We start from the raw sequence: 12,450 nt of genomic DNA on the forward strand, positions 1-12,450 counted from the left end.
CAGATGTGGAAGAACAACAGAATTTAGAAATATGACTATTTTTTCTTTTCTTTTTTTTAATTTTTTATTGTTGGCTGTTCAAAACATTACATAGTTCTTGATATATCATATTTCACAATTTGATTCAAGTGGGTTATGAGCTCCCATTTTTACCCCATATACAGATTGCAGAATCACATCAGTTACACATCCATTGATTTACATATTGCCATACTAGTGTCTGTTGTATTATGCTGCCTTTCCTATCCTCTACTATCCCCCCTCCCCTCCCCTCCCCTCTTCTCTCTCTGCCCCCTCTACTGACATTCGTTTGTCCCCCTTATATTATTTTTCCCCTTCCCCTCAATTCCTCTTGTATGTACTTTTGTATAACTCTGAGGGTCTCCTTCCATTTCCATGCATTTTCCCTTCTCTCTCCCTTTCCCTCCCACCTCTCATCCCTGTTTAATGTTAATCTTTTTCTCATGCTCTTCGACCCTACTCTGTTCTTAGTTACTCTCCTTATATCAAAGAAGACATTTGGCATTTGTTTTTTAGGGATTGGCTAGCTTCACTTAGCATAATCTGCTCTAATGCCATCCATTTCCCTGTAAATTCTATGATTTTGTCATTTTTTAATGCAGAGTAATACTCCATTGTGTATAAATGCCACATTTTTTTTATCCATTCATCCATTGAAGGGCATCTAGAGAAAGCAATCATGAAATTCATATGGAAAAATAAAAGACCCAGAATAGCAAAAACAATGCTAAGCAGGAAGTGTGAATCAGGCGGTATAGCAATACCAGACTTCAAACTATACTACAGAGCAATAGTAACAAAAACAGCATGGTACTGGTACCAAAACAGGCGGGTGGACCAATGGTACAGAATAGAGGACACAGAAACCAATCCACAAAACTACAACTACCTTATATTTGATAAAGGGGCTAAAAGCATGCAATGGAGGAAGGATAGCATCTTCAACAAATGGTGCTGGGAAAACTGGAAATCCATATGCAACAAAATGAAACTGAATCCCTTTCTCTCGCCATGCACAAAAGTGAATTCAAAATGGATCAAGGAGCTTGATATCAAATCAGAGACACGCCATCTGATAGAAGAAAAAGTTGGCTACGATCTACATACTGTGGGGTCGGGCTCCAAATTCCTCAATAGGACACCCATAGCACAAAAGTTAATAACTAGAATCAACAAATGGGACTTACTCAAACTAAAAAGTTTTTTCTCAGCAAAAGAAACAATAAGAGAGGTAAATAGGGAGCCTACACCCTGGGAACAAATCTTTACTCCTCACACTTCAGATAGAGCCCTAATATCCAGAGTATACAAAGAACTCAAAAAATTAGACAATAAGAGAACAAACAACCCAATCAACAAATGGGCCAAGGACCTGAACAGACACTTCTCAGAGGAGGACATACAATCAATCAACAAGTACATGAAAAAATGCTTACCATCTCTAGCAGTCAGAGAAATGCAAATCAAAACCACCCTAAGATACCATCTCACTCCAGTTAGATTGGCAGCCATTATGAAGTCAAACAACAACAAGTGCTGGCGAGGATGTGGGGAAAAGGGTACACTTGTACATTGCTGGTGGGACTGCAAATTGGTGCAGCCAATTTGGAAAGCAGTATGGAGATTTCTTGGAAAGCTGGGAATGGAGCCACCATTTGACCCAGCTATTCCCCTTCTCGGTCTATTCCCTAAAGACCTAAAAAGAGCATGCTACAGGGACACTGCTACATCGATGTTCATAGCAGCACAATTCACAATAGCTAGACTGTGGAACCAACCTAGAAATATGACTATTTTTTCATACTGATTTTACACTACATTATTGCTAAATGAAATAGGTTTTCTTATAAATTCCTTAGGCTTTTTTACCAAAACAACCATATGATCTGTAAATAGTGTTTTACTCCTCTTTACCAATGCATCTGAAACATTTTTCTTGTGTTTTTGCAGAATAAGGACCTCCAGAAAAACATCTGTGACTGGTGAGACTGAACACTTTTGTCTTGCTCCTAATCCTAGAAGGAAAGTATTCAATCAGCATATTATCCACTGTAAAGAGCATTCCATATGGACTTGAAATAATGTATAGTTTATAACATTGAGTATAGTAAATCAATATAATTTGCTTCATAATAGTTAATATCTTCTAAAACTTCTGTGATTTTTGTCTATATAATTCTTCCAATTATTGATAGATAGGTATTAAAATGTTCAACTAAAATTAAGAAAGTTTATTACTCCTGGTAGTTCTTTTTACATGAATTTTGAAGCTCTATTACTAGGTGTGCACATATTTAGAACCATTATGTCTTCTTTGTAAATTCTTGTCTTATTATTAAATGTGGCTCTCAATATCATGAAATCTACTTTTTCTGATAATCAGATAGTTATAGCCACTTTCTTATCTGCTTGTTTGCATGTTATGTACTCCCACATCCTTTTCCTTTCAGTCTTTTTGTATTTGAAGTGTATTTATGGTGAACAGCAGGAGGTATCTTATAGATAGCTTGCTTTAAAAAAAAATCAAGGCCTACACTTTCTGACTGCTAACTGGAATGTTAGGTTCATTTACAGTTAACAAAATCTGCAACAAAGCTAAATCAGAGTCTACCATTTTGCTTTTTGTTTTCTTGGTCCTTTCAGCATTTTGTTTATGTCTTGCTTTTTCCCTGTGGTATTTTGAATTGGTATTTTGAATAAATTCAATTATAGTTAAGTTGCTTTGATGAACCGCTTTAAAAGAAATGTCTAAGAAGTTTTTGTGTAGCTTAAACTAGGAAATTTTAACATATCCCTTCTATTTAGAGTCAATATTGTACCTCTTCATATATCACATTTCACACCTCTCTAAGGTCCTCATTCACTTCTCACTTGCCACTTCACAAATGTTAACAGCACAATTCAAATTAATCTCGTTACTTGAACTATTGTCATAGACTTGATTTATAAATATGTATGAACTCTAACTAATATGTTATTAAAAAAAACATTTTTCTTAAAGGGACAGATATTAAAGATTTTAGGCTTGAATCAAAGGATTGCTTTGCTTCAAGTCTCCTGGGCTGCTGTGCTACATAGGCCCTATATAAATAGTGTGGAAATCTTGTTCCAAATAACCTTTATTCATAAACACAGTTGACAGACCTCAGGCTGTGATCACTGTTTATACAAATGTTATTAGGGAAATCACAAGAAAAAAGAAATATCTTTCTTTATCTTTTCCCATTTATTTACTCTATCTTGTCTGCATTTGTTTTTATATATTCATGTTTTCTTTGACAACATTTGCCTTCACTATACAATTATCATTTGTCATAATGTATTTTAATGGTACAGTTTTATGAACTACCAATTCTTTAGCTTTAATTTTTCATGAAAATATATTTATGTAACTCTAATTTTTCAAGTATATTTTCACTGGATACAGAATTACTGGATTATAAAATTGATGGTCTTTTCAAAAGACATTTAAAAATTTAATGATGTTTTTCCTTTGCCTTCTGTCTTGCATTATTCTTAATGAGAAGATAATTGTTATGCATAACATCAGAATATCATTGTTATTCTGGTTGCTTTCAGGGTTTGATCTTCTCTTTGGTCTTTCCTGCAATAAAATTTATGTATACCTTCATCTGATTTTCTTTGTAATTTTCTTGTTTTCTGTACCATGATATGCTTGGGGGTTCAAGTGTTTCATAAATTTGGAGAAATTTTCTGCCTTTTTAAAATACATTTCTTTTAATATTTTGAAGATGGTACTTCATTATCTTCTTGTTTATCAAGTTGTCAGAAGTCTGATGTGAATATAATTCCAAATCCTATATAAATAATCATCTTTATAGAAACTTTATGAAATTCTTTTTGTCATTGATGTTCTTAAATCTCATTAAAAATCATTAAAGCACAAAACGTTTTTTTTTCTTCCTAATGTATTGTTGCCACCATGTGAGCCCTTTCACAAAGGTCTAGCTTTTTTTATTTTTTTTTCAAGTTAAAAAAATTATTTTGTCTTCATTTCATTTTATTTCCCTATTTGATCTCCTCCTTCTGGGAATCCTATTCAGCAGATATGTATCCTGCTGCTTTCATCTTCCATGTCCTTAAAGTCACTTCCTCTTTATGTTCTCTGCTGGGAGGTTTCCTCAGCCAGATCTTCCACACTCCTGGGCTACATTTATTCTGTAAATTTCATCTAGCAAATTAATTATTAATTTCAACAATTATATTTTTAAGCTTATTATTACTAAATGGTTTGTCTTCATTGCTGTTTTTGCTGTCTCATATTTTTGTATCTTCCTTGCTTTCCTCTAGGATGAATGTTATGTATTTAAAAATATTATTCTGTTTCTTATTCCTCCTATCCAATTTAAAATAGATAATACCATTCATCTTCTTTCTCGCATAATAGTTTTGTTCTGAATTTTGTGTCTTAATCCTAGGAGAACTCCATCTGCCTTGGGTGGCACTGCCTGCAAGAATGAGGATGGCCTAGGCTCTTGCTTACGTTCCTCCAGGTAAAGGGAAAGGGTGCTTCAGAATGAGAGGTATTGGTTGCAGTATCAGTTTCATCATTCTCTATCTTCTTATACCTCTGAATCTAAGTTCTTATCCAGTAACTACAGGGGGTGGTAGGGAGATACACCCAGGGACTAGAACAGGGTGGGAAAGCATGGGCCACAGTAGTGTGGGCAGGAGGTGTGGCAAGCCTGGATGTGTAACCATACTTTCCCAAACCCTTATTAGCATAAATATGGACCAATAGTGTTGACCCTAGTGCTATATAAATCTCTAGCATGCTCAAGTGTCAACCCATGTTGGGTATTCTCTTGCCCTATAAGAGCTCTATCTCTTTATTTTCCCCACAAGAATAAATTCTACTCTTCTGCACTCACTCTTCAGTTGTCTATGGATTTCATTCTTCAAGTTTGGGAGATAAGAACCCAGAAAGAAGAAACTGGCAGTGAGCTTCTGGCTCTGTTACAATGCTGGAGGGCATAGCCCATCATGAAGAGATACAATCCTGTCAATCAATGATACTGGAATGAAAGGGCTTTGCCAGCTTATCCCCTCAGATCAGATGTCAGCCAGCATCTCTTGCCTTGATTAGCTGTTAATACCTTACCACAGGCTTTCTCAGTTCCAGAGGACTGTAACTTAGGCAGACTCCAACTACCAGTAGAAGTGGAAAAATTCTGGTTTCACCTATGCCCTTCAAAAGTTTTCTCCATCCAGTATTCAAAATTTCTAATACCCCAGCTTCAGTTACTGCTGTTATCCTAGGGTAGCATTTCTCTCAGGAATGGTCAGCTTGAAAGAGTATGTGTTGGGATAGGGGAAGAGGAAGAGAAGGAACTCCAGGAGCCAACCACCTTGATTGCCCTTATTGTGGTACACTGTATTCTCTAGCCAGGCTCTATTCTCTCTCAATTTCCCTGACTAATATTTCAAGTTAGAGTAGATCCTTCCTGCTCCATGGTAGAGATATACAATCACTTACCCAGAGTAAGTAATATGCAGAAGGAAAAAAAATTCACGTTTAATACAAAGTCCTCTCTCAGACTATCCCTAGAATAGCTTATTTTGTTCTTTTGTATCAGTCTAATAATCTCATCACACTTCTCTCTCCCAATCAGAGCTCAAGTGTGTATTGAGTACCGACTATTTCTCTGAGATCAGTCATCCCCTAGCCAATCTCCAACATTTTTCGGTAGTATTTTTTTGTGTTGTGTTACTGAAATAGAAAGAAACTTCTCTATGGGTAAATATGGAAATCCTCTTTTCTTACCTTTCTATAATCATAATGTTTTTCATTTAAATAATTTCACATTGATTAGCTTAACTGATACTCTTAAAATTATGTGAATCTTGTGAAGCAGACTTCTCATTTCCAATTCTATAGCTAAATTAACCAAGGTCACAAATTAAATGGCTTGTATAAGGCTGAACTGTTAGAAGCCATCTATAGCTTTCACATAAGGGACAACTATCCTTCAGCAATGGCCAAGGGATAGAAACCACAAACACAATAAATTATCCAGAAGAGTTCCATCAGAACCAAGATAATTCACTTCTATGCTCCATGTTTTAATATGATTCTAAGATTTCTGATATGACATTTCTCTTACAACTGCTATAGGCTATGGTAGTTAACTCAGGTTTCCATAAGAAAATATGATATACTAGGTAGCTTAAACAACAGAAATTTATTTTGTCACATTTTGCAGGTTGGTTGGTTTTGGTGAGGGCTCTCTTATTGACTTGCAGGCAGCCACTTCCCCACTGTGTTGTCACATGGTTGAGAAGAGTGAGAAATCAAGTGTCTCTTCTTATTTAGGTACTAATCCTATCAACCCAGGGGCCTACCCTCATGACCTCATTTAACCCTGATTGCCTTCCAAAGGGCCCCTCTCCCAATATCAACACATAGGGAATAAGGGCTTCAACATATGAATTTGGTTGAGGATGCGAGTCAATACATAACAGAGGCCATCCCAATTTTTCTGACTTGTGTTATATTTCTGGATGCACCTGGATTTTTAACTCTTTTTCTTCCTGAGTCATCCTAAGCCAATTTTATCCTGAATCCAATCATCAGTTTTGTTACCTTCCCTCTGCCTTTGGCCATATTACCAAATTTTATATTTAACTCTTTTAAATCTACTTTAATTTTGCTAATCTGAGTTAATTTGCATATTTACCATATTCTTTTAACTCTTACAAAAGAACTGACACATAAACTCTCTCTGGTTTACTACTTCCCATTGAAATGTTATTCAGAAATTAGCATATCAGATGAATCAATGATTTTCTTAATTTGTCAATATTTTAAACCATCTGAAGTTAATAAAATATAAATGTTTCAATTCTACATTATTTTTTGATATTGTAATGCTTTGTTTTTAAAAGAGTACAGTAATAGATCTTGATAACCACATTGCTTTGAATTTTTCACTGGAGAAGTTACATAATTTTATAACAAAGAAAATGAGTGACACAGAAAATTTAAAAAGCCATAAATTGCTGCGACAATATTACAAAATTAAATTGGGGTTTTCATTTATATGTGTTATATTGATTACTCATGACATGCTTACTGGAAAGAAAATAAAATTTGTCTAAAATATCATATAAACTTAGATATATAATAAAAGTATATGTTTTAGTACATTTTTCTAAGTGATATGCCTAACTTCTTTGATTAATACTTAGATTTTTATCACTATTTTTTAATAATTCTGTATAGGTTCACCTATGTTTCATCTGTCTTACTTATCCAAAAATTTATTTAGCACCACTCATAAAATAATCACTGAGTTGTGTCAAAAAGATCTTGAATTATTTTAATCTTGGTTTTCTGAGCCTTGCTTAACCTACCAAGGGAGGGCAATCCCATCTGTTCTGCAAATGTATCAGGGTTTGTTGAAATGAGAAGGATATATGTGGAATCACATTATACAGTATAGACTGCTATACGTTAAGATTCATTAGGAATTATTATGCATTTTCTACTTGAGTTTATTTTCTATTGTACAACCACAAGGAACCTAATTATTTTAATACTCTAAATTTGGAAGTGATTTCTTCCCCATTCCCTCTGGATAAGAGCATACTCCAGCCAACAGGTTGACTAGTCTTGTAAGACTTAGAACAGAGAATCCAGCTAAGTCACTATTGGATTCCTGACACACAGAACTACAAGATGATAAATTTTGTTGTTTTAAGAGGTTAAATTCATATTAATTTATTATGTGGTTATCAATAAAATCTTTTTAAGAGTCCATGATTAAATTTATTTTCTTATCTTTCAAAATTATTCTGACTAAATGTTCATGGCTCCTGAAAAGGAGGTTTAAACACCAGTAGTGATACAATGGTTACAGAGATAAAACTATAGATCCAGGAATTTCCTTGATGATCTCAATTTGTCTTCATTGCAATGTTTTCAATTAAAATGAACTTAAAATATAGATGAGATAAAATCTGATTTAATCTTTTTATAATAAAATCTATACCCATCCTTATTTCAGATAAAGCAATATGCCTAAATTATGTCTGAAATTATTGGGAAGCATTCCCCAAAAAAGCATGAATATGACTTTACTCTGCCTGCATTGTGGAAGTAATGGTTAGAATTTCAGTAGCCATTAGGGCTATGAGATGGAAGAGCCCTAATGCTTGCAGATTATGTGGAATAGAGTCATTATAGTAGTCTCAGAAATGATACATTGGGACCTTAACCTGAGTGAAATGATTTTGTCATATTTAAATTATGATTACTTGGAACTTATTGATACTTTCAGATGCTCTGCAAATATTGACATATAATTAATTTGTGAATCATAAAATAATGTTATCATAACCTGCATCTGGTCACCTGACTAAACCCTGGTAAAATCATACACAAAGGTCACCATAACTCTAAAAGAGGAATTCCCAAAGGACCATATTTCAGAGTAAAATACCATGTGAACAAAGGCACAGAGTTCAAAGATATGTAATTATTTGGTAGAGAGCAGGAAACCTAATTTGAATTGAATTTGGATTAACTAGTAAAAGGGAGAGCTGAAGAGTTATATTTTCATTAGGATATTAATGAATGGATTGAAAACATTGAAAAATTTGCATTCATCCAATTGGCCTGCTGAGCATGACTGTTTCTCACTTAAGGGTAAAAGGTTGTCCAGAATACATCCCAAAATATGGAAAGTGGACTAAAAGAGAATGAGTTTGCAAGTTCAAAGATCAGATACAAATTTATATCTCAGAAGACCATAGAGAAGACCTAAAAAGAGCAATAGAAATTAAAATGAAATAATAATTGCAAGATATTTTGCAAATAAAAAAACTGGTGATGTTTTTGAAAGAATGTTTATTGTTCTATTACAGGTTTCCAATATTGTACTTCACATCTAGTAGGTACCTCTAAAGAGTGCTAGTTTTATACTTAATATAATTTGTGGTTATACAGTAAAATATTATAGGATATATAGTCACTGTTGGAAAGGACACCATTCTTAAATATTTTAATTTAAATTTAATTGAACTCTATGCATTTACTATCTGGAAGTTAGAAGGGCACTTCACTTTTAGTTTCTGGGCTATATAGGAAACTCTGATTGCAATTTTATTTTGTACTTTATTTTGTACTTATTTTCTTTGACTTATAACCTAGTGTAATAAAAAGCAATGCTAATATTGTCACAGGATAGTTTCTAAGTTTTATTTAACTCATCAAAAACCATAAAAGAAAAATTCTGTTTAACATCATGCATTTTTTTGTCTAACTTGTTTATCCAATGTCACATAAAAATTCTAACAGAAACATTATCAGAAGCAGCATGTTAAAGGGAAGAAATATAGAGAAAGAATGGTTAGTGGAAGCATAATTGGAATAATTTAGAACTGATTTCTCAATTGCTAAATATTTAAGAATATTGATTAGAACAATTCAAGACATAATTAAAAACCTTATGAATCAATGTGGTATTTTGTTACAAATATCCTAGTTCTTTATGTTAAAAAAGAATAAAAGTTTATCTTCATCTTAATTTCTGATAATGTTAATAGAATCTGTTCATAGATCCTCTCTCATTTGGTTTTACAGATAATCAATTTCTTGAAATTTTTTGTCTGCACTGTTTCAATTCCATGGCATCGCTGGGGGTCTTTGCTAATGGATAGCTTAAACCAACCCAGTACTGATGAAGGTGGTCAATGAAATCTCCCAGGTCATTTTCCCTCACTGGCTTTCCCTCCTGCATCTATAAGCTTGTTCCAATTAGGTCTTCAGGAAACATGAACAATCATGGCCTACATCTATGTTGAGTTGTAAAAAGTTGTTTTTTTCAGACAGTTTTCTTCCATTCAATCAATAAATCTTTTGTCCAGCCTTCCTTCCTTTAGTCGCTTCAGACTACTGAGTTTTGTTTTGCTTTATTTTTTCTGGATCAAGCTATGTATTACCGTATTACATAGAATGAAAACCATGCCACATAAGAATAAACTTAGATCTTTGAGAGCATTTTAGATTTTTTTTTTCAAAAGGTGAATATTTGGCTATTTTGAACATGTCATAAAGTGAAGTTCATGCTGCAATTGAAATCTGCTGTAATGGTAAAGATCTACCTATTAAAATACAAATGTTTATTTGTATGATACATAAGCATATTTGGATAAGTGTTTGAATGTTCATAGGTTAATTCAATAAATTAATATGTCACATTACTCTTTAGAATTTGTAAAGATTTCCACAGAGGAATAGGGGAATGGTCTCTGGGTTCCTACCATAACACACAAAGCTTACTTAAAACAAACCATACAAAATTGTTATAATATTATCATATAAAATGCAAAACACAATATTTTGTAGAACTGTAGAAAATATTCTCTAAAAACTAGGCTGGTTATTTGCTTTTACTTTCATATTACCCAAATATCTTGGCCTACCATCTTATTTTGCCTAGCAGGAAAATATTTTCACTTGCCCTCTAATGCCTCAGTAAGCACAATCCCACTTTCTCACCCCCTACACTGACACATCACACACACATGATAAATAAGAGAAAAATGGGAATAAATGTTTCAGCTTTCCTGGAAACTAAAATAAGTACAGATGTTAGTGCCTTATAGTTCAGTTCTGTACATTCTGGAGTGCACTGAGATCAAATCTGCTTTTGAATACTATAAAACATATATGGCAAGTGAAGAAATGATATTGATAAAGTAAGTGTAAAAATAAACTTTTAAATTTTTCTTCATTATTCAGTTTTTAAGAAGTAAAGAAATTAGAGATCTATTTTGTGGATAAAGAATATCTGCATCTTTGAATATTTTCTATTCTCTAATAACTGTTAGTTTCAAAGAGTTTTGAATTGTGGAAATTCATAAGGAATACTACTTCTGATATATTTTGGTAGAGGAAATACATAGTCTTTCAAAGTTCCTTCTAGATACTCCAAAAACCAGATTCTAAGAAAACATCTTTTCTTATATATATATATATATATATATATATATATATATATATATATATATATATATATATATTTTCCTGGATTATATTGTATTTGGGATTCAATTGCCTCCTTTTCTATTTTTTAAAACAATATTTCATTTATGTGGAGACCTTGAAACAATAAAGTTGACCTAAAGATTGAAAAGTGCATACTTGAAACAAGTTAATGCATGGTTCTCCTTCTCTCTCCATGAGGCAATACAGAATGGATTTATTCCATTCTGTAGTTATCAAATCTACTTGTGGCGTCTCATAGATTTGGAGAGGAACAATGAAGCTTAGTGTTTCTTCTGGTCTCAGTTTGTCTTCTAGTTCAAAATTAGAATTTGAATTACATAATATAGAACAAATACAAATCTTGAAGAACAGCATGGATCTAAACCTTCTAGCCAAAAGTTGGGATACAATGTCATCATAGAGAATTATGAATTGCTTAAGGCCAAAAAGTTGAAGAAAGGATGTAATTAATTTTAAGGAGTATTTTTGTTCTAGAGGATTCATGAATGAAAGCAAGATGATGCTCTATTTGTGAAAAAAATAATCACCTTTGAAAAATTCTTATTGGTATGGAAAATAATGCATAAAGAAAGATTGAAAGTAAAGGAGGCATTTAAAATACCCACTGAGTAACAAACTACATTCTTTTCCCTTGTAAATATTTCTAAATTGGAAGTTTGATCATCTGATAAACAGCAGTGTCCTAGGATCTTTTGATTTTGCATTAGTAGTCTATTTTAAGAATCAGAATAGGAAAACCTTGGAGGGAAATAAACCTAATGAAAAGCTTTGTGAAACCAAGAGGTGGCAAGATGCAGCTCACAATATAGTCATGCTCTTTGGTAAGTCAGGCACACTTTACCTCTCTAATATTTCATTTCAGGAGGCAAAACTGGCTCAAGGAAAATTATATTCACAGAGTTCTCTTGTAAGTAATAACAAAGAATTCATATGATTAGTGAATATTTTTTTATGTCTGGAATATTTTAAACATTTTAATGTCCAGTTTCTTTTTTTCCTAATATACACTATTACAACTAATGCTACCTGGGACAAAATAACAATGAAATGAGTATTTCTTTTAATATGTGCTCAAATCCTGCCTCAAAAATAACATTCACTTTAGTATATAGCTTATGAAAATAGTTTTTTAAAGTATGGAAGACAATACAGAGGAAATACTAAGAAGATAATGACATCAAAATTATCTGCACTTCTTCCTAATTTATTGTATACCAGACAGTATTTTTCCCTTTTTTCTACCATATTTGTGAAAATTTGGTAAGTCAAGGATAAAATGGAGAGTCATTCTACATTGAAATATAATAAATAAATAAATAAGAAACAAAACAAAATGATCCTGCTATTAAGAAAATCAGAGCAGATTTCTGTTTACATTTTGCAATCTGAGCTAAATA

At 32.9% G+C, this 12,450-nt stretch overlaps 1 protein-coding gene across 3 annotated transcripts in view; it reads right to left on the reverse strand.

Moving 5' to 3' along the window:
- The window catches only part of Mdga2 (MAM domain containing glycosylphosphatidylinositol anchor 2), a 790,036-nt gene that overhangs the window by 111,479 nt on the left and 666,107 nt on the right, over positions 1-12,450 (reverse strand). The window lies entirely within an intron of this gene.

Source organism: Marmota monax, unplaced genomic scaffold (assembly GCF_021218885.2).
Source record: "Marmota monax isolate L192 unplaced genomic scaffold, Marmota_monax_Labrador192_F-V1.1 WCK01_AAM20220418_F8-fsc00001, whole genome shotgun sequence".
In the NCBI taxonomy this organism is placed as follows: Eukaryota; Metazoa; Chordata; class Mammalia; order Rodentia; family Sciuridae; genus Marmota; species Marmota monax.